Source organism: Podarcis bocagei, assembly GCF_964188305.1.
Source record: "Podarcis bocagei genome assembly, chromosome: 7".
Lineage (NCBI taxonomy): Eukaryota > Metazoa > Chordata > Lepidosauria > Squamata > Lacertidae > Podarcis > Podarcis bocagei.
In genome coordinates this window covers 85,269,858-85,291,486 of record NC_138132.1, presented here as the reverse complement: position 1 = coordinate 85,291,486, position 21,629 = coordinate 85,269,858, and positions in this window count along the sequence as shown.

The window sequence follows — 21,629 nt, the reverse complement described above, 5'->3', positions numbered from 1 at the left end:
CGGTCACAATTTCTGCCAAAAATCTGACGTTCTGCAATTCACTAAAAAATGGTGCCAAACTGTTGCAAACGATCCCCTGAAATGTTTTTCAGTGGAAACAGATGGGTTTTTATTATCGGAAACAGAATTAGCCATCGACGTCTGAACAAGTTTTTTGGAAAAACTCCCTGAGGCGCGCGGTCACAATTTCAGCAAAAATCTGACCTTCTGCAATTCACTCAAAAATGTTGGCAAACTGGTGCAAGTGATCCCCTGAAATGTTTTTTGGTGGAAACAGATGGGTTTTTATCATCGGAAACAGATTTAGCCCTCGACGTCTGAACAACTTTTTTTGAAAAAATCCCTAAGCCGCGCGGTCACAATTTCTGCTAAAAATCTGACGTTCTGCAATTCACTCAAAAATGTTGGCAAACTGTTGCAAGTGATCCCCTGAAATGTTTTTTGGTGGAAACAGATGGGTTTTTATCATCGGAAACAAAATTAGCCCTCGACGTCTGAACAACTTTTTTGAAAAAATCCCTAAGGCGCGCGGTCACAATTTCAGCAAAAATCTGACGTTCTGCAATTCACTCAAAAATGGTGCCAAACTGTTGCAAGTGATCCCCTGAAATGTTTTTCGGTGGAAACAGATGGGTATTTATTATCGGAAACAGAATTAGCCCTCGACGTCTGAACAACTTTTTTTGAAAAAATCCCTAAGGCGCGCCTTCACAATTTCTGCTAAAAATCTGACGTTCTGCAATTCACTCAAAAATGTAGGCAAACGGTTGCAACTGATCCCCTGAAATGTTTTTTGGTTGAAACAGATGGGTTTTTATCATCGGAAACAGAATTAGCCCTCGATGTCTGAACAACTTTTTTTAAAAAAATCCCTAAGCCGCGCGGTCACAATTTCATCAAAAATCTGACGTTCTGCAATTCACTCAAAAATGTTGGCAAGCTGTTGCAAACGATCCCCTGAAATGTTTTTCGGTGTAAACAGATGGCTTTTTTATTATCGGAAACAGAATTAACCCTCGACGTCTGAACAACTTTTTTTGAAAAAATCCCTAAGCCGCGCGGTCACAATTTCAGCAGAAATCTGATGTTCTGCAATTCACTCAAAAATGGTGCCAAACTGTTGCAAACGATCCGCTGAAAGGTTTTTTGGTGGAAACAGATGGGTTTTTATCATCGGAAACAGATTTAGCCCTCGACGTCTGAACAACTTTTTTTGAAAAAATCCCTAAGCCGCGCGGTCACAATTTCTGCTAAAAATCTGACGTTCTGCAATTCACTCAAAAATGTTGGCAAACTGTTGCAAGTGATCCCCTGAAATGTTTTTTGGTGGAAACAGATGGGTTTTTATCATCGGAAACAGAATTAGCCCTCGACGTCTGAACAACTTTTTTTGAAAAAATCCCTAAGGCGCGCGGTCACAATTTCAGCAAAAATCTGACGTTCTGCAATTCACTCAAAAATGGTGCCAAACTGTTGCAAGTGATCCCCTGAAATGTTTTTCGGTGGAAACAAATGGGTATTTATTATCGGAAACAGAATTAGCCCTCGACGTCTGAACAACTTTTTTTGAAAAAATCCCTAAGGCGCGCCTTCACAATTTCTGCTAAAAATCTGACGTTCTGCAATTCACTCAAAAATGTAGGCAAACGGTTGCAACTGATCCCCTGAAATGTTTTTTGGTTGAAACAGATGGGTTTTTATCATCGGAAACAGAATTAGCCCTCGACGTCTGAACAACTTTTTTAAAAAAAATCCCTAAGCCGCGCGGTCACAATTTCAGCATAAATCTGACGTTCTGCAATTCACTCAAAAATGTTGGCAAGCTGTTGCAAACGATCCCCTGAAATGTTTTTCGGTGTAAACAGATGGCTTTTTTATTATCGGAAACAGAATTAGCCCTCGACGTCTGAACAACTTTTTTTGAAAAAATCCCTAAGCCGCGCGGTCACAATTTCAGCAGAAATCTGATGTTCTGCAATTCACTCAAAAATGGTGCCAAACTGTTGCAAACGATCCGCTGAAAGGTTTTTTGGTGGAAACAGATGGGTTTTTATCATCGGAAACAGATTTAGCCCTCGACGTCTGAACAACTTTTTTTGAAAAAATCCCTAAGCCGCGCGGTCACAATTTCTGCTAAAAATCTGACGTTCTCCAATTCACTCAAAAATGTTGGCAAACGGTTGCAACTGATCCCCTGAAATGTTTTTTGGTGGAAACACATGGGTTTTTATTATCGGAAACAGAATTAGCCCTCGAAGTCTGAACAACTTTTTTTAAAAAAAATCCCTAAGCCTCGCGGTCACAATTTCTGCCAAAAATCTGACGTTCTGCAATTCACTAAAAAATGGTGCCAAACTGTTGCAAACAATCCCCTGAAATGTTTTTCAGTGGAAACAGATGGGTTTTTATTATCGGAAACAGAATTAGCCCTCGACGTCTGAACAAGTTTTTTTGGAAAAACTCCCTGAGGCGCGCGGTCACAATTTCAGCAAAAATCTGACCTTCTGCAATTCACTCAAAAATGTTGGCAAACTGGTGCAAGTGATCCCCTGAAATGTTTTTTGGTGGAAACAGATGGGTTTTTATCATAGGAAACAGATTTAGCCCTCGACGTCTGAACAACTTTTTAAAAAAAAACCTAAGCCGCGCGGTCACAATTTCTGCTAAAAATCTGACGTTCTGCAATTCACTCAAAAATGTTGGCAAACTGTTGCAAGTGATCCCCTGAAATGTTTTTTGGTGGAAACAGATGGGTTTTTATCATCGGAAACAGAATTAGCCCTCGACGTCTGAACAACTTTTTTTGAGAAAATCCCTAAGCCGCGCGGTCACAATTTCAGCAGAAATCTGATGTTCTGCAATTCACTCAAAAATGGTGCCAAACTGTTGCAAACGATCCGCTGAAAGGTTTTTTGGTGGAAACAGATGGGTTTTTATCATCGGAAACAGATTTAGCCCTCGACGTCTGAACAACTTTTTTGAAAAAATCCCTAAGCCGCGCGGTCACAATTTCTGCTAAAAATCTGACGTTCTCCAATTCACTCAAAAATGTTGGCAAACGGTTGCAACTGATCCCCTGAAATGTTTTTTGGTGGAAACACATGGGTTTTTATTATCGGAAACAGAATTAGCCCTCGAAGTCTGAACAACTTTTTTTAAAAAAAAATCCCTAAGCCTCGCGGTCACAATTTCTGCCAAAAATCTGACGTTCTGCAATTCACTAAAAAATGGTGCCAAACTGTTGCAAACGATCACCTGAAATGTTTTTCAGTGGAAACAGATGGGTTTTTATTATCGGAAACAGAATTAGCCCTCGACGTCTGAACAAGTTTTTTTGGAAAAACTCCCTGAGGCGCGCGGTCACAATTTCAGCAAAAATCTGACCTTCTGCAATTCACTCAAAAATGTTGGCAAACTGGTGCAAGTGATCCCCTGAAATCTTTTTCGGTGGAAACAGATGGGTTTATATCATCGGAAACAGAATTAGCCCCCGTCGACTGAACAACTTTTTTTGAAAAAATCCCTAAGCCGCGCGGTCACAATTTCAGCAAAAATCTGACGTTCTGCAATTCACTCAAAAATGGTGCCAAACTGTTGGAAACGATCCCCTGAAATGTTTTTCGGTGTAAACAGATGGCTTTTTATTATCGGAAACAGAATTAGCCCTCGACGTCTGAACAACTTTTTAAAAAAAAAATCCCTAAGGCGCGCGGTCACAATTTCTGCTAAAAATCTGACGTTCTGCAATTCACTCAAAAATGGTGCCAAACTCTTGCAAACGATCCCCTGAAATGTTTTTCGGTGGAAACAGATGGGTTTTTATCATCGGAAACAGAATTAGCCCTCGACGTCTGAACAACTTTTTTTGAAAAAATCCCTAAGGCGCGCGGTCACAATTTCTGCTAAAAATCTGACGTTCTCCAATTCACTCAAAAATGTTGGCAAACGGTTGCAACTGATCCCCTGAAATGTTTTTTGGTGGAAACACATGGGTTTTTATTATCGGAAACAGAATTAGCCCTCGAAGTCTGAACAACTTTTTTTTTAAAAAAATCCCTAAGCCTCGCGGTCACAATTTCTGCCAAAAATCTGACGTTCTGCAATTCACTAAAAAATGGTGCCAAACTGTTGCAAACGATCCCCTGAAATGTTTTTCAGTGGAAACAGATGGGTTTTTATTATCGGAAACAGAATTAGCCATCGACGTCTGAACAAGTTTTTTGGGAAAAACTCCCTGAGGCGCGCGGTCACAATTTCAGCAAAAATCTGACCTTCTGCAATTCACTCAAAAATGTTGGCAAACTGGTGCAAGTGATCCCCTGAAATGTTTTTTGGTGGAAACAGATGGGTTTTTATCATCGGAAACAGATTTAGCCCTCGACGTCTGAACAACTTTTTTTGAAAAAATCCCTAAGCCGCGCGGTCACAATTTCTGCTAAAAATCTGACGTTCTGCAATTCACTCAAAAATGTTGGCAAACTGTTGCAAGTGATCCCCTGAAATGTTTTTTGGTGGAAACAGATGGGTTTTTATCATCGGAAACAAAATTAGCCCTCGACGTCTGAACAACTTTTTTTGAAAAAATCCCTAAGGCGCGCGGTCACAATTTCAGCAAAAATCTGACGTTCTGCAATTCACTCAAAAATGGTGCCAAACTGTTGCAAGTGATCCCCTGAAATGTTTTTCGGTGGAAACAGATGGGTATTTATTATCGGAAACAGAATTAGCCCTCGACGTCTGAACAACTTTTTTTGAAAAAATCCCTAAGGCGCGCCTTCACAATTTCTGCTAAAAATCTGACGTTCTGCAATTCACTCAAAAATGTAGGCAAACGGTTGCAACTGATCCCCTGAAATGTTTTTTGGTTGAAACAGATGGGTTTTTATCATCGGAAACAGAATTAGCCCTCGATGTCTGAACAACTTTTTTAAAAAAAATCCCTAAGCCGCGCGGTCACAATTTCATCAAAAATCTGACGTTCTGCAATTCACTCAAAAATGTTGGCAAGCTGTTGCAAACGATCCCCTGAAATGTTTTTCGGTGTAAACAGATGGCTTTTTTATTATCGGAAACAGAATTAACCCTCGACGTCTGAACAACTTTTTTTGAAAAAATCCCTAAGCCGCGCGGTCACAATTTCAGCAGAAATCTGATGTTCTGCAATTCACTCAAAAATGGTGCCAAACTGTTGCAAACGATCCGCTGAAAGGTTTTTTGGTGGAAACAGATGGGTTTTTATCATCGGAAACAGATTTAGCCCTCGACGTCTGAACAACTTTTTTTGAAAAAATCCCTAAGCCGCGCGGTCACAATTTCTGCTAAAAATCTGACGTTCTGCAATTCACTCAAAAATGTTGGCAAACTGTTGCAAGTGATCCCCTGAAATGTTTTTTGGTGGAAACAGATGGGTTTTTATCATCGGAAACAGAATTAGCCCTCGACGTCTGAACAACTTTTTTTGAAAAAATCCCTAAGCCGCGCGGTCACAATTTCAGCAAAAATCTGACGTTCTGCAATTCACTCAAAAATGGTGCCAAACTGTTGCAAGTGATCCCCTGAAATGTTTTTCGGTGGAAACAAATGGGTATTTATTATCGGAAACAGAATTAGCCCTCGACGTCTGAACAACTTTTTTTGAAAAAATCCCTAAGGCGCGCCTTCACAATTTCTGCTAAAAATCTGACGTTCTGCAATTCACTCAAAAATGTAGGCAAACGGTTGCAACTGATCCCCTGAAATGTTTTTTGGTTGAAACAGATGGGTTTTTATCATCGGAAACAGAATTAGCCCTCGACGTCTGAACAACTTTTTTAAAAAAAATCCCTAAGCCGCGCGGTCACAATTTCAGCATAAATCTGACGTTCTGCAATTCACTCAAAAATGTTGGCAAGCTGTTGCAAACGATCCCCTGAAATGTTTTTCGGTGTAAACAGATGGCTTTTTTATTATCGGAAACAGAATTAGCCCTCGACGTCTGAACAACTTTTTTTGAAAAAATCCCTAAGCCGCGCGGTCACAATTTCAGCAGAAATCTGATGTTCTGCAATTCACTCAAAAATGGTGCCAAACTGTTGCAAACGATCCGCTGAAAGGTTTTTTGGTGGAAACAGATGGGTTTTTATCATCGGAAACAGATTTAGCCCTCGACGTCTGAACAACTTTTTTTGAAAAAATCCCTAAGCCGCGCGGTCACAATTTCTGCTAAAAATCTGACGTTCTCCAATTCACTCAAAAATGTTGGCAAACGGTTGCAACTGATCCCCTGAAATGTTTTTTGGTGGAAACACATGGGTTTTTATTATCGGAAACAGAATTAGCCCTCGAAGTCTGAACAACTTTTTTTTTAAAAAAATCCCTAAGCCTCGCGGTCACAATTTCTGCCAAAAATCTGACGTTCTGCAATTCACTAAAAAATGGTGCCAAACTGTTGCAAACAATCCCCTGAAATGTTTTTCAGTGGAAACAGATGGGTTTTTATTATCGGAAACAGAATTAGCCCTCGACGTCTGAACAAGTTTTTTTGGAAAAACTCCCTGAGGCGCGCGGTCACAATTTCAGCAAAAATCTGACCTTCTGCAATTCACTCAAAAATGTTGGCAAACTGGTGCAAGTGATCCCCTGAAATGTTTTTTGGTGGAAACAGATGGGTTTTTATCATAGGAAACAGATTTAGCCCTCGACGTCTGAACAACTTTTTTTAAAAAAACCCTAAGCCGCGCGGTCACAATTTCTGCTAAAAATCTGACGTTCTGCAATTCACTCAAAAATGTTGGCAAACTGTTGCAAGTGATCCCCTGAAATGTTTTTTGGTGGAAACAGATGGGTTTTTATCATCGGAAACAGAATTAGCCCTCGACGTCTGAACAACTTTTTTGAAAAAATCCCTAAGGCGCGCGGTCCCAATTTCAGCAAAAATCTGACGTTCTGCAATTCACTCAAAAATGGTGCCAAACTGTTGCAAGTGATCCCCTGAAATGTTTTTTCGGTGGAAACAGATGGGTATTTATTATCGGAAACAGAATTAGCCCTCGACGTCTGAACAACTTTTTTTGAAAAATCCCTAAGGCGCGCCTTCACAATTCTGCTAAAAATCTGACGTTCTGCAATTCACTCAAAAATGTAGGCAAACGGTTGCAACTGATCCCCTGAAATGTTTTTTGGTTGAAACAGATGGGTTTTTATCATCGGAAACAGAATTAGCCCTCGACGTCTGAACAACTTTTTTTAAAAAAATCCCTAAGCCGCGCGGTCACAATTTCAGCAAAAATCTGACGTTCTGCAATTTACTCAAAAATGTTTGGCAAGCTGTTGCAAACGATCCCCTGAAATGTTTTTTGGTGTAAACAGATGGCTTTTTTATTATCGGAAACAGAATTAGCCCTCGACGTCTGAACAACTTTTTTTGAAAAAATCCCTAAGCCGCGCGGTCACCATTTCAGCAGAAATCTGATGTTCTGCAATTCACTCAAAAATGGTGCCAAACTGTTGCAAACGATCCGCTGAAAGGTTTTTTGGTGGAAACAGATGGGTTTTTGTCATCGGAAACAGAATTAGCCCTCGACGTCTGAACAACTTTTTTTGAAAAAATCCCTAAGCCGCGCGGTCACAATTTCTGCTAAAAATCTGACGTTCTCCAATTCACTCAAAAATGTTGGCAAACGGTTGCAACTGATCCCCTGAAATGTTTTTTGGTGGAAACACATGGGTTTTTATTATCGGAAACAGAATTAGCCCTCGAAGTCTGAACAACTTTTTTTTAAAAAAAAAATCCCTAAGCCTCGCGGTCACAATTTCTGCCAAAAATCTGACGTTCTGCAATTCACTAAAAAATGGTGCCAAACTGTTGCAAACGATCCCCTGAAATGTTTTTCAGTGGAAACAGATGGGTTTTTATTATCGGAAACAGAATTAGCCCTCGACGTCTGAACAAGTTTTTTTGGAAAAACTCCCTGAGGCGCGCGGTCACAATTTCAGCAAAAATCTGACCTTCTGCAATTCACTCAAAAATGTTGGCAAACTGGTGCAAGTGATCCCCTGAAATGTTTTTTGGTGGAAACAGATGGGTTTTTATCATCGGAAACAGATTTAGCCCTCGACGTCTGAACAACTTTTTTTGAAAAAATCCCTAAGCCGCGCGGTCACAATTTCTGCTAAAAATCTGACGTTCTGCAATTCACTCAAAAATGTTGGCAAACTGTTGCAAGTGATCCCCTGAAATGTTTTTTGGTGGAAACAGATGGGTTTTTATCATCGGAAACAGAATTAGCCCTCGACGTCTGAACAACTTTTTTTGAAAAAATCCCTAAGGCGCGCGGTCACAATTTCAGCAAAAATCTGACGTTCTGCAATTCACTCAAAAATGGTGCCAAACTGTTGCAAACAATCCCCTGATATGTTTTTCGGTGGAAACAGATGGGTATTTATTATCGGAAACAGAATTAGCCCTCGACGTCTGAACAACTTTTTTTGAAAAAATCCCTAAGGCGCGCCTTCACAATTTCTGCTAAAAATCTGACGTTCTGCAATTCACTCAAAAATGTTGGCAAACGGTTGCAACTGATCCCCTGAAATGTTTTTTGGTTGAAACAGATGGGTTTTTATCATCGGAAACAGAATTAGCCCTCGACGTCTGAACAACTTTTTTTAAAAAAATCCCTAAGCCGCGCGGTCACAATTTCAGCAAAAATCTGACGTTCTGCAATTTACTCAAAAATGTTGCCAAGCTGTTGCAAACGATCCCCTGAAATGTTTTTCGGTGTAAACAGATGGCTTTTTTATTATCGGAAACAGAATTAGCCCTCGACGTCTGAACAACTTTTTTTGAAAAAATCCCTAAGCCGCGCGGTCACAATTTCAGCAGAAATCTGATGTTCTGCAATTCACTCAAAAATGGTGCCAAACTGTTGCAAACGATCCGCTGAAAGGTTTTTTGGTGGAAACAGATGGGTTTTTATCATCGGAAACAGATTTAGCCCTCGACGTCTGAACAACTTTTTTTGAAAAAATCCCTAAGCCGCGCGGTCACAATTTCTGCTAAAAATCTGACGTTCTCCAATTCACTCAAAAATGTTGGCAAACGGTTGCAACTGATCCCCTGAAATGTTTTTTGGTGGAAACACATGGGTTTTTATTATCGGAAACAGAATTAGCCCTCGAAGTCTGAACAACTTTTTTTAAAAAAAAATCCCTAAGCCTCGCGGTCACAATTTCTGCCAAAAATCTGACGTTCTGCAATTCACTAAAAAATGGTGCCAAACTGTTGCAAACGATCCCCTGAAATGTTTTTCAGTGGAAACAGATGGGTTTTTATTATCGGAAACAGAATTAGCCCTCGACGTCTGAACAAGTTTTTTGGGAAAAACTCCCTGAGGCGCGCGGTCACAATTTCAGCAAAAATCTGACCTTCTGCAATTCACTCAAAAATGTTGGCAAACTGGTGCAAGTGATCCCCTGAAATGTTTTTTGGTGGAAACAGATGGGTTTTTATCATCGGAAACAGATTTAGCCCTCGACGTCTGAACAACTTTTTTTGAAAAAATCCCTAAGCCGCGCGGTCACAATTTCTGCTAAAAATCTGACGTTCTGCAATTCACTCAAAAATGTTGGCAAACTGTTGCAAGTGATCCCCTGAAATGTTTTTTGGTGGAAACAGATGGGTTTTTATCATCGGAAACAGAATTAGCCCTCGACGTCTGAACAACTTTTTTTGAAAAAATCCCTAAGAGGCGCGGTCACAATTTCAGCAAAAATCTGACGTTCTGCAATTCACTCAAAAATGGTGCCAAACTGTTGCAAGTGATCCCCTGAAATGTTTTTCGGTGGAAACAGATGGGTATTTATTATCGGAAACAGAATTAGCCCTCCACGTCTGAACAACTTTTTTTGAAAAAATCCCTAAGGCGCGCCTTCACAATTTCTGCTAAAAATCTGACGTTCTGCAATTCACTCAAAAATGCAGGCAAACGGTTGCAACTGATCCCCTGAAATGTTTTTTGGTTGAAACAGATGGGTTTTTATCATCGGAAACAGAATTAGCCCTCGACGTCTGAACAACTTTTTTTTAAAAAATCCCTAAGCCGCGCGGTCACAATTTCAGCAAAAATCAGACGTTCTGCAATTCACTCAAAAATGTTGGCAAGCTGTTGCAAACGATCCCCTGAAATGTTTTTCGGTGTAAACAGATGGCTTTTTTATTATCGGAAACAGAATTAGCCCTCGACGTCTGAACAACTTTTTTTGAGAAAATCCCTAAGCCGCGCGGTCACAATTTCAGCAGAAATCTGATGTTCTGCAATTCACTCAAAAATGGTGCCAAACTGTTGCAAACGATCCCCTGAAATGTTTTTTCGGTGGAAACAGGTGGGTTTTTATCATCGGAAACAGATTTAGCCCTCGACGTCTGAACAACTTTTTTTGAAAAAATCCCTAAGGCGCGCGGTCACAATTTCTGCTAAAAATCTGACGTTCTCCAATTCACTCAAAAATGTTGGCAAACGGTTGCAACTGATCCGTGAAATGTTTTTTGGTGGAAACACATGGGTTTTTATTATCGGAAACAGAATTAGCCCTCGAAGTCTGAACAACTTTTTTTTTAAAAAAATCCCTAAGCCTCGCGGTCACAATTTCTGCCAAAAATCTGACGTTCTGCAATTCACTAAAAAATGGTGCCAAACTGTTGCAAACGATCCCCTGAAATGTTTTTCAGTGGAAACAGATGGGTTTTTATTATCGGAAACAGAATTAGCCCTCGACGTCTGAACAAGTTTTTTTGGAAAAACTCCCTGAGGCGCGTGGTCACAATTTCAGCAAAAATCTGACCTTCTGCAATTCACTCAAAAATGTTGGCAAACTGGTGCAAGTGATCCCCTGAAATCTTTTTCGGTGGAAACAGATGGGTTTATATCATCGGAAACAGAATTAGCCCCCGTCGACTGAACAACTTTTTTTGAAAAAATCCCTAAGCCGCGCGGTCACAATTTCAGCAAAAATCTGACGTTCTGCAATTCACTCAAAAATGGTGCCAAACTGTTGGAAACGATCCCCTGAAATGTTTTTGGGTGTAAACAGATGGCTTTTTATTATCGGAAACAGAATTAGCCCTCGACGTCTGAACAACTTTTTTTAAAAAAAATCCCTAAGGCGCGCGGTCACAATTTCTGCTAAAAATCTGACGTTCTGCAATTCACTCAAAAATGGTGCCAAACTCTTGCAAACGATCCCCTGAAATGTTTTTCGGTGGAAACAGATGGGTTTTTATCATCGGAAACAGAATTAGCCCTCGACGTCTGAACAACTTTTTTTGAAAAAATCCCTAAGGCGCGCGGTCACAATTTCTGCTAAAAATCTGACGTTCTCCAATTCACTCAAAAATGTTGGCAAACGGTTGCAACTGATCCCCTGAAATGTTTTTTGGTGGAAACACATGGGTTTTTATTATCGGAAACAGAATTAGCCCTCGAAGTCTGAACAACTTTTTTTAAAAAAAAATCCCTAAGCCTCGCGGTCACAATTTCTGCCAAAAATCTGACGTTCTGCAATTCACTAAAAAATGGTGCCAAACTGTTGCAAACGATCCCCTGAAATGTTTTTCAGTGGAAACAGATGGGTTTTTATTATCGGAAACAGAATTAGCCCTCGACGTCTGAACAACTTTTTTTGAAAAAATCCCTAAGGCGCGCCTTCACAATTTCTGCTAAAAATCTGACGTTCTGCAATTCACTCAAAAATGTAGGCAAACGGTTGCAACTGATCCCCTGAAATGTTTTTTGGTTGAAACAGATGGGTTTTTATCATCGGAAACAGAATTAGCCCTCGACGTCTGAACAACTTTTTTTAAAAAAATCCCTAAGCCGCGCGGTCACAATTTCAGCAAAAATCTGACGTTCTGCAATTTACTCAAAAATGTTGGCAAGCTGTTGCAAACGATCCCCTGAAATGTTTTTTGGTGTAAACAGATGCCTTTTTTATTATCGGAAACAGAATTAGCCCTCGACGTCTGAACAACTTTTTTTGAAAAAATCCCTAAGCCGCGCGGTCACCATTTCAGCAGAAATCTGATGTTCTGCAATTCACTCAAAAATGGTGCCAAACTGTTGCAAACGATCCGCTGAAAGGTTTTTTGGTGGAAACAGATGGGTTTTTGTCATCGGAAACAGAATTAGCCCTCGACGTCTGAACAACTTTTTTTGAAAAAATCCCTAAGCCGCGCGGTCACAATTTCTGCTAAAAATCTGACGTTCTCCAATTCACTCAAAAATGTTGGCAAACGGTTGCAACTGATCCCCTGAAATGTTTTTTGGTGGAAACACATGGGTTTTTATTATCGGAAACAGAATTAGCCCTCGAAGTCTGAACAACTTTTTTTTAAAAAAAAAATCCCTAAGCCTCGCGGTCACAATTTCTGCCAAAAATCTGACGTTCTGCAATTCACTAAAAAATGGTGCCAAACTGTTGCAAACGATCCCCTGAAATGTTTTTCAGTGGAAACAGATGGGTTTTTATTATCGGAAACAGAATTAGCCCTCGACGTCTGAACAAGTTTTTTTGGAAAAACTCCCTGAGGCGCGCGGTCACAATTTCAGCAAAAATCTGACCTTCTGCAATTCACTCAAAAATGTTGGCAAACTGGTGCAAGTGATCCCCTGAAATGTTTTTTGGTGGAAACAGATGGGTTTTTATCATCGGAAACAGATTTAGCCCTCGACGTCTGAACAACTTTTTTTGAAAAAATCCCTAAGCCGCGCGGTCACAATTTCTGCTAAAAATCTGACGTTCTGCAATTCACTCAAAAATGTTGGCAAACTGTTGCAAGTGATCCCCTGAAATGTTTTTTGGTGGAAACAGATGGGTTTTTATCATCGGAAACAGAATTAGCCCTCGACGTCTGAACAACTTTTTTTGAAAAAATCCCTAAGGCGCGCGGTCACAATTTCAGCAAAAATCTGACGTTCTGCAATTCACTCAAAAATGGTGCCAAACTGTTGCAAACAATCCCCTGATATGTTTTTCGGTGGAAACAGATGGGTATTTATTATCGGAAACAGAATTAGCCCTCGACGTCTGAACAACTTTTTTTGAAAAAATCCCTAAGGCGCGCCTTCACAATTTCTGCTAAAAATCTGACGTTCTGCAATTCACTCAAAAATGTTGGCAAACGGTTGCAACTGATCCCCTGAAATGTTTTTTGGTTGAAACAGATGGGTTTTTATCATCGGAAACAGAATTAGCCCTCGACGTCTGAACAACTTTTTTTAAAAAAATCCCTAAGCCGCGCGGTCACAATTTCAGCAAAAATCTGACGTTCTGCAATTTACTCAAAAATGTTGCCAAGCTGTTGCAAACGATCCCCTGAAATGTTTTTCGGTGTAAACAGATGGCTTTTTTATTATCGGAAACAGAATTAGCCCTCGACGTCTGAACAACTTTTTTTGAAAAAATCCCTAAGCCGCGCGGTCACAATTTCAGCAGAAATCTGATGTTCTGCAATTCACTCAAAAATGGTGCCAAACTGTTGCAAACGATCCGCTGAAAGGTTTTTTGGTGGAAACAGATGGGTTTTTATCATCGGAAACAGATTTAGCCCTCGACGTCTGAACAACTTTTTTTGAAAAAATCCCTAAGCCGCGCGGTCACAATTTCTGCTAAAAATCTGACGTTCTCCAATTCACTCAAAAATGTTGGCAAACGGTTGCAACTGATCCCCTGAAATGTTTTTTGGTGGAAACACATGGGTTTTTATTATCGGAAACAGAATTAGCCCTCGAAGTCTGAACAACTTTTTTTTAAAAAAAATCCCTAAGCCTCGCGGTCACAATTTCTGCCAAAAATCTGACGTTCTGCAATTCACTAAAAAATGGTGCCAAACTGTTGCAAACGATCCCCTGAAATGTTTTTCAGTGGAAACAGATGGGTTTTTATTATCGGAAACAGAATTAGCCCTCGACGTCTGAACAAGTTTTTTGGGAAAAACTCCCTGAGGCGCGCGGTCACAATTTCAGCAAAAATCTGACCTTCTGCAATTCACTCAAAAATGTTGGCAAACTGGTGCAAGTGATCCCCTGAAATCTTTTTCGGTGGAAACAGATGGGTTTATATCATCGGAAACAGAATTAGCCCCCGTCGACTGAACAACTTTTTTTGAAAAAATCCCTAAGCCGCGCGGTCACAATTTCAGCAAAAATCTGACGTTCTGCAATTCACTCAAAAATGGTGCCAAACTGTTGGAAACGATCCCCTGAAATGTTTTTGGGTGTAAACAGATGGCTTTTTATTATCGGAAACAGAATTAGCCCTCGACGTCTGAACAACTTTTTTTAAAAAAAATCCCTAAGGCGCGCGGTCACAATTTCTGCTAAAAATCTGACGTTCTGCAATTCACTCAAAAATGGTGCCAAACTCTTGCAAACGATCCCCTGAAATGTTTTTCGGTGGAAACAGATGGGTTTTTATCATCGGAAACAGAATTAGCCCTCGACGTCTGAACAACTTTTTTTGAAAAAATCCCTAAGGCGCGCGGTCACAATTTCTGCTAAAAATCTGACGTTCTCCAATTCACTCAAAAATGTTGGCAAACGGTTGCAACTGATCCCCTGAAATGTTTTTTGGTGGAAACACATGGGTTTTTATTATCGGAAACAGAATTAGCCCTCGAAGTCTGAACAACTTTTTTTAAAAAAAAATCCCTAAGCCTCGCGGTCACAATTTCTGCCAAAAATCTGACGTTCTGCAATTCACTAAAAAATGGTGCCAAACTGTTGCAAACGATCCCCTGAAATGTTTTTCAGTGGAAACAGATGGGTTTTTATTATCGGAAACAGAATTAGCCCTCGACGTCTGAACAAGTTTTTTGGGAAAAACTCCCTGAGGCGCGCGGTCACAATTTCAGCAAAAATCTGACCTTCTGCAATTCACTCAAAAATGTTGGCAAACTGGTGCAAGTGATCCCCTGAAATGTTTTTTGGTGGAAACAGATGGGTTTTTATCATCGGAAACAGATTTAGCCCTCGACGTCTGAACAACTTTTTTTGAAAAAATCCCTAAGCCGCGCGGTCACAATTTCTGCTAAAAATCTGACGTTCTGCAATTCACTCAAAAATGGTGCCAAACTGTTGCAAGTGATCCCCTGAAATGTTTTTCGGTGGAAACAGATGGGTATTTATTATCGGAAACAGAATTAGCCCTCCTCGTCTGAACAACTTTTTTTGAAAAAATCCCTAAGGCGCGCCTTCACAATTTCTGCTAAAAATCTGACGTTCTGCAATTCACTCAAAAATGCAGGCAAACGGTTGCAACTGATCCCCTGAAATGTTTTTTGGTTGAAACAGATGGGTTTTTATCATCGGAAACAGAATTAGCCCTCGACGTCTGAACAACTTTTTTTTTAAAAATCCCTAAGCCGCGCGGTCACAATTTCAGCAAAAATCAGACGTTCTGCAATTCACTCAAAAATGTTGGCAAGCTGTTGCAAACGATCCCCTGAAATGTTTTTCGGTGTAAACAGATGGCTTTTTTATTATCGGAAACAGAATTAGCCCTCGACGTCTGAACAACTTTTTTTGAGAAAATCCCTAAGCCGCGCGGTCACAATTTTAGCAGAAATCTGATGTTCTGCAATTCACTCAAAAATGGTGCCAAACTGTTGCAAACGATCCCCTGAAATGTTTTTTCGGTGGAAACAGGTGGGTTTTTATCATCGGAAACAGATTTAGCCCTCGACGTCTGAACAACTTTTTTTGAAAAAATCCCTAAGGCGCGCGGTCACAATTTCTGCTAAAAATCTGACGTTCTCCAATTCACTCAAAAATGTTGGCAAACGGTTGCAACTGATCCGTGAAATGTTTTTTGGTGGAAACACATGGGTTTTTATTATCGGAAACAGAATTAGCCCTCGAAGTCTGAACAACTTTTTTTTAAAAAAAATCCCTAAGCCTCGCGGTCACAATTTCTGCCAAAAATCTGACGTTCTGCAATTCACTAAAAAATGGTGCCAAACTGTTGCAAACGATCCCCTGAAATGTTTTTCAGTGGAAACAGATGGGTTTTTATTATCGGAAACAGAATTAGCCCTCGACGTCTGAACAAGTTTTTTTGGAAAAACTCCCTGAGGCGCGCGGTCACAATTTCAGCAAAAATCTGACCTTCTGCAATTCACTCAAAAATGTTGGCAAACTGGTGCAAGTGATCCCCTGAAATCTTTTTCGGTGGAAACAGATGGGTTTATATCATCGGAAACAGAATTAGCCCCCGTCGACTGAACAACTTTTTTTGAAAAAATCCCTAAGCCGCGCGGTCACAATTTCAGCAAAAATCTGACGTTCTGCAATTCACTCAAAAATGGTGCCAAACTGTTGGAAACGATCCCCTGAAATGTTTTTGGGTGTAAACAGATGGCTTTTTATTATCGGAAACAGAATTAGCCCTCGACGTCTGAACAACTTTTTTTAAAAAAAATCCCTAAGGCGCGCGGTCACAATTTCTGCTAAAAATCTGACGTTCTGCAATTCACTCAAAAATGGTGCCAAACTCTTGCAAACGATCCCCTGAAATGTTTTTCGGTGGAAACAGATGGGTTTTTATCATCGGAAACAGAATTAGCCCTCGACGTCTGAACAACTTTTTTTGAAAAAATCCCTAAGGCGCGCGGTCACAATTTCTGCTAAAAATCTGACGTTCTCCAATTCACTCAAAAATGTTGGCAAACGGTTGCAACTGATCCCCTGAAATGTTTTTTGGTGGAAACACATGGGTTTTTATTATCGGAAACAGAATTAGCCCTCGAAGTCTGAACAACTTTTTTTAAAAAAAAATCCCTAAGCCTCGCGGTCACAATTTCTGCCAAAAATCTGACGTTCTGCAATTCACTAAAAAATGGTGCCAAACTGTTGCAAACGATCCCCTGAAATGTTTTTCAGTGGAAACAGATGGGTTTTTATTATCGGAAACAGAATTAGCCCTCGACGTCTGAACAAGTTTTTTGGGGAAAACTCCCTGAGGCGCGCGGTCACAATTTCAGCAAAAATCTGACCTTCTGCAATTCACTCAAAAATGTTGGCAAACTGGTGCAAGTGATCCCCTGAAATGTTTTTTGGTGGAAACAGATGGGTTTTTATCATCGGAAACAGATTTAGCCCTCGACGTCTGAACAACTTTTTTTGAAAAAATCCCTAAGCCGCGCGGTCACAATTTCTGCTAAAAATCTGACGTTCTGCAATTCACTCAAAAATGTTGGCAAACTGTTGCAAGTGATCCCCTGAAATGTTTTTTGGTGGAAACAGATGGGTTTTTATCATCGGAAACAGAATTAGCCCTCGACGTCTGAACAACTTTTTTTGAAAAAATCCCTAAGAGGCGCGGTCACAATTTCAGCAAAAATCTGACGTTCTGCAATTCACTCAAAAATGGTGCCAAACTGTTGCAAGTGATCCCCTGAAATGTTTTTCGGTGGAAACAGATGGGTATTTATTATCGGAAACAGAATTAGCCCTCCACGTCTGAACAACTTTTTTTGAAAAAATCCCTAAGGCGCGCCTTCACAATTTCTGCTAAAAATCTGACGTTCTGCAATTCACTCAAAAATGCAGGCAAACGGTTGCAACTGATCCCCTGAAATGTTTTTTGGTTGAAACAGATGGGTTTTTATCATCGGAAACAGAATTAGCCCTCGACGTCTGAACAACTTTTTTTTTAAAAATCCCTAAGCCGCGCGGTCACAATTTCAGCAAAAATCAGACGTTCTGCAATTCACTCAAAAATGTTGGCAAGCTGTTGCAAACGATCCCCTGAAATGTTTTTCGGTGTAAACAGATGGCTTTTTTATTATCGGAAACAGAATTAGCCCTCGACGTCTGAACAACTTTTTTTGAGAAAATCCCTAAGCCGCGCGGTCACAATTTCAGCAGAAATCTGATGTTCTGCAATTCACTCAAAAATGGTGCCAAACTGTTGCAAACGATCCCCTGAAATGTTTTTTCGGTGGAAACAGGTGGGTTTTTATCATCGGAAACAGATTTAGCCCTCGACGTCTGAACAACTTTTTTTGAAAAAATCCCTAAGGCGCGCGGTCACAATTTCTGCTAAAAATCTGACGTTCTGCAATTCACTCAAAAATGTTGGCAAACTCTTGCAAACGATCCCCTGAAATGTTTTTCGGTGGAAACAGATGGGTTTTTATCATCGGAAACAGAATTAGCCCTCGACGTCTGAACAACTTTTTTTGAAAAAATCCCTAAGGCGCGCGGTCACAATTTCTGCTAAAAATCTGACGTTCTCCAATTCACTCAAAAATGTTGGCAAACGGTTGCAACTGATCCCCTGAAATGTTTTTTGGTGGAAACACATGGGTTTTTATTATCGGAAACAGAATTAGCCCTCGAAGTCTGAACAACTTTTTTTTTAAAAAAATCCCTAAGCCTCGCGGTCACAATTTCTGCCAAAAATCTGACGTTCTGCAATTCACTAAAAAATGGTGCCAAACTGTTGCAAACGATCCCCTGAAATGTTTTTCAGTGGAAACAGATGGGTTTTTATTATCGGAAACAGAATTAGCCATCGACGTCTGAACAAGTTTTTTTGGAAAAACTCCCTGAGGCGCGCGGTCACAATTTCAGCAAAAATCTGACCTTCTGCAATTCACTCAAAAATGTTGGCAAACTGGTGCAAGTGATCCCCTGAAATGTTTTTTGGTGGAAACAGATGGGTTTTTATCATCGGAAACAGATTTAGCCCTCGACGTCTGAACAACTTTTTTTGAAAAAATCCCTAAGGCGCGCCTTCACAATTTCTGCTAAAAATCTGACGTTCTGCAATTCACTCAAAAATGTAGGCAAACGGTTGCAACTGATCCCCTGAAATGTTTTTTGGTGGAAACAGATGGTTTTTTATCATCGGAAACAGAATTAGCCCTCGACGTCTGAACAACTTTTTTTGAAAAAATCCCTAAGGCGCGCGGTCACAATTTCATCAAAAATCTGACGTTCTGCAATTCACTCAAAAATGTTGGCAAGCTGTTGCAAACGATCCCCTGAAATGTTTTTCGGTGTAAACAGATGGCTTTTTTATTATCGGAAACAGAATTAGCCCTCGACGTCTGAACAACTTTTTTTGAAAAAATCCCTAAGCCGCGCGGTCACAATTTCAGCAGAAATCTGATGTTCTGCAATTCACTCAAAAATGGTGCCAAACTGTTGCAAACGATCCGATGAAAGGTTTTTTGGTGGAAACAGATGGGTTTTTATCATCGGAAACAGAATTAGCCCTCGACGTCTGAACAACTTTTTTTAAAAAAATCCCTAAGCCGCGCGGTCACAATTTCTGCTAAAAATCTGACGTTCTGCAATTCACTCAAAAATGTTGGCAAACTGTTGCAAGTGATCCCCTGAAATGTTTTTTGGTGGAAACAGATGGGTTTTTATCATCGGAAACAGAATTAGCCCTCGACGTCTGAACAACTTTTTTTGAAAAAATCCCTAAGGCGCGCGGTCACAATTTCAGCAAAAATCTGACGTTCTGCAATTCACTCAAAAATGGTGCCAAACTTTTGCAAGTGATCCCCTGAAATGTTTTTCGGTGGAAACAGATGGGTATTTATTATCGGAAACAGAATTAGCCCTCGACGTCTGAACAACTTTTTTTGAAAAAATCCCTAAGGCGCGCCTTCACAATTTCTGCTAAAAATCTGACGTTCTGCAATTCACTCAAAAATGTAGGCAAACGGTTGCAACTGATCCCCTGAAATGTTTTTTGGTTGAAACAGATGGGTTTTTATCATCGGAAACAGAATTAGCCCTCGACGTCTGAACAACTTTTTTTAAAAAAATCCCTAAGCCGCGCGGTCACAATTTCATCAAAAATCTGACGATCTGCAATTCACTCAAAAATGTTGGCAAGCTGTTGCAAACGATCCCCTGAAATGTTTTTCGGTGTAAACAGATGGCTTTTTTATTATCGGAAACAGAATTAGCCCTCGACGTCTGAACAACTTTTTTTGAAAAAATCCCTAAGCCGCGCGGTCACAATTTCAGCAGAAATCTGATGTTCTGCAATTCACTCAAAAATGGTGCCAAACTGTTGCAAACGATCCGCTGAAAGGTTTTTTGGTGGAAACAGATGGGTTTTTATCATCGGAAACAGATTTAGCCCTCGACGTCTGAACAACTTTTTTTGAAAAAATCCCTAAGCCGCGCGGTCACAATTTCTGCTAAAAATCTGACGTTCTCCAATTCACTCAAAAATGTTGGCAAACGGTTGCAACTGATCCCCTGAAATGTTTTTTGGTGGAAACACATGGGTTTTTATTATCGGAAACAGAATTAGCCCTCGAAGTCTGAACAACTTTTTTTTAAAAAAAATCCCTAAGCCTCGCGGTCACAATTTCTGCCAAAAATCTGACGTTCTGCAATTCACTAAAAAATGGTGCCAAACTGTTGCAAACGATCCCCTGAAATGTTTTTCGGTGGAAACAGATGGGTTTTTATTATCGGAAACAGAATTAGCCCTCGACGTCTGAACAAGTTTTTTTGGAAAAACTCCCTGAGGCGCGCGGTCACAATTTCAGCAAAAATCTGACCTTCTGCAATTCACTCAAAAATGTTGGCAAACTGGTGCAAGTGATCCCCTGAAATCTTTTTCGGTGGAAACAGATGGGTTTATATCATCGGAAACAGAATTAGCCCCCGTCGACTGAACAACTTTTTTTGAAAAAATCCCTAAGCCGCGCGGTCACAATTTCAGCAAAAATCTGACGTTCTGCAATTCACTCAAAAATGGTGCCAAACTGTTGGAAATGATCCCCTGAAATGTTTTTGGGTGTAAACAGATGGCTTTTTATTATCGGAAACAGAATTAGCCCTCGACGTCTGAACAACTTTTTTAAAAAAAAATCCCTAAGGCGCGCGGTCAGAATTTCTGCTAAAAATCTGACGTTCTGCAATTCACTCAAAATTGGTGCCAAACTCTTGCAAACGATCCCCTGAAATGTTTTTCGGTGGAAACAGATGGGTTTTTATTATCGGAAACAGAATTAGCCCTCGAAGTCTGAACAACTTTTTTTAAAAAAAAATCCCTAAGCCTCGCGGTCACAATTTCTGCCAAAAATCTGACGTTCTGCAATTCACTAAAAAATGGTGCCAAACTGTTGCAAACGATCCCCTGAAATGTTTTTCAGTGGAAACAGATGGGTTTTTATTATCGGAAACAGAATTAGCCCTCGACGTCTGAACAAGTTTTTTTGGAAAAACTCCCTGAGGCGCGCGGTCACAATTTCAGCAAAAATCTGACCTTCTGCAATTCACTCAAAAATGTTGGCAAACTGGTGCAAGTGATCCCCTGAAATGTTTTTTGGTGGAAACAGATGGGTTTTTATCATCGGAAACAGATTTAGCCCTCGACGTCTGAACAACTTTTTTTGAAAAAATCCCTAAGCCGCGCGGTCACAATTTCTGCTAAAAATCTGACGTTCTGCAATTCACTCAAAAATGTTGGCAAACTGTTGCAAGTGATCCCCTGAAATGTTTTTTGGTGGAAACAGATGGGTTTTTATCATCGGAAACAGAATTAGCCCTCGACGTCTGAACAACTTTTTTTGAAAAAATCCCTAAGGCGCGCGGTCACAATTTCAGCAAAAATCTGACGTT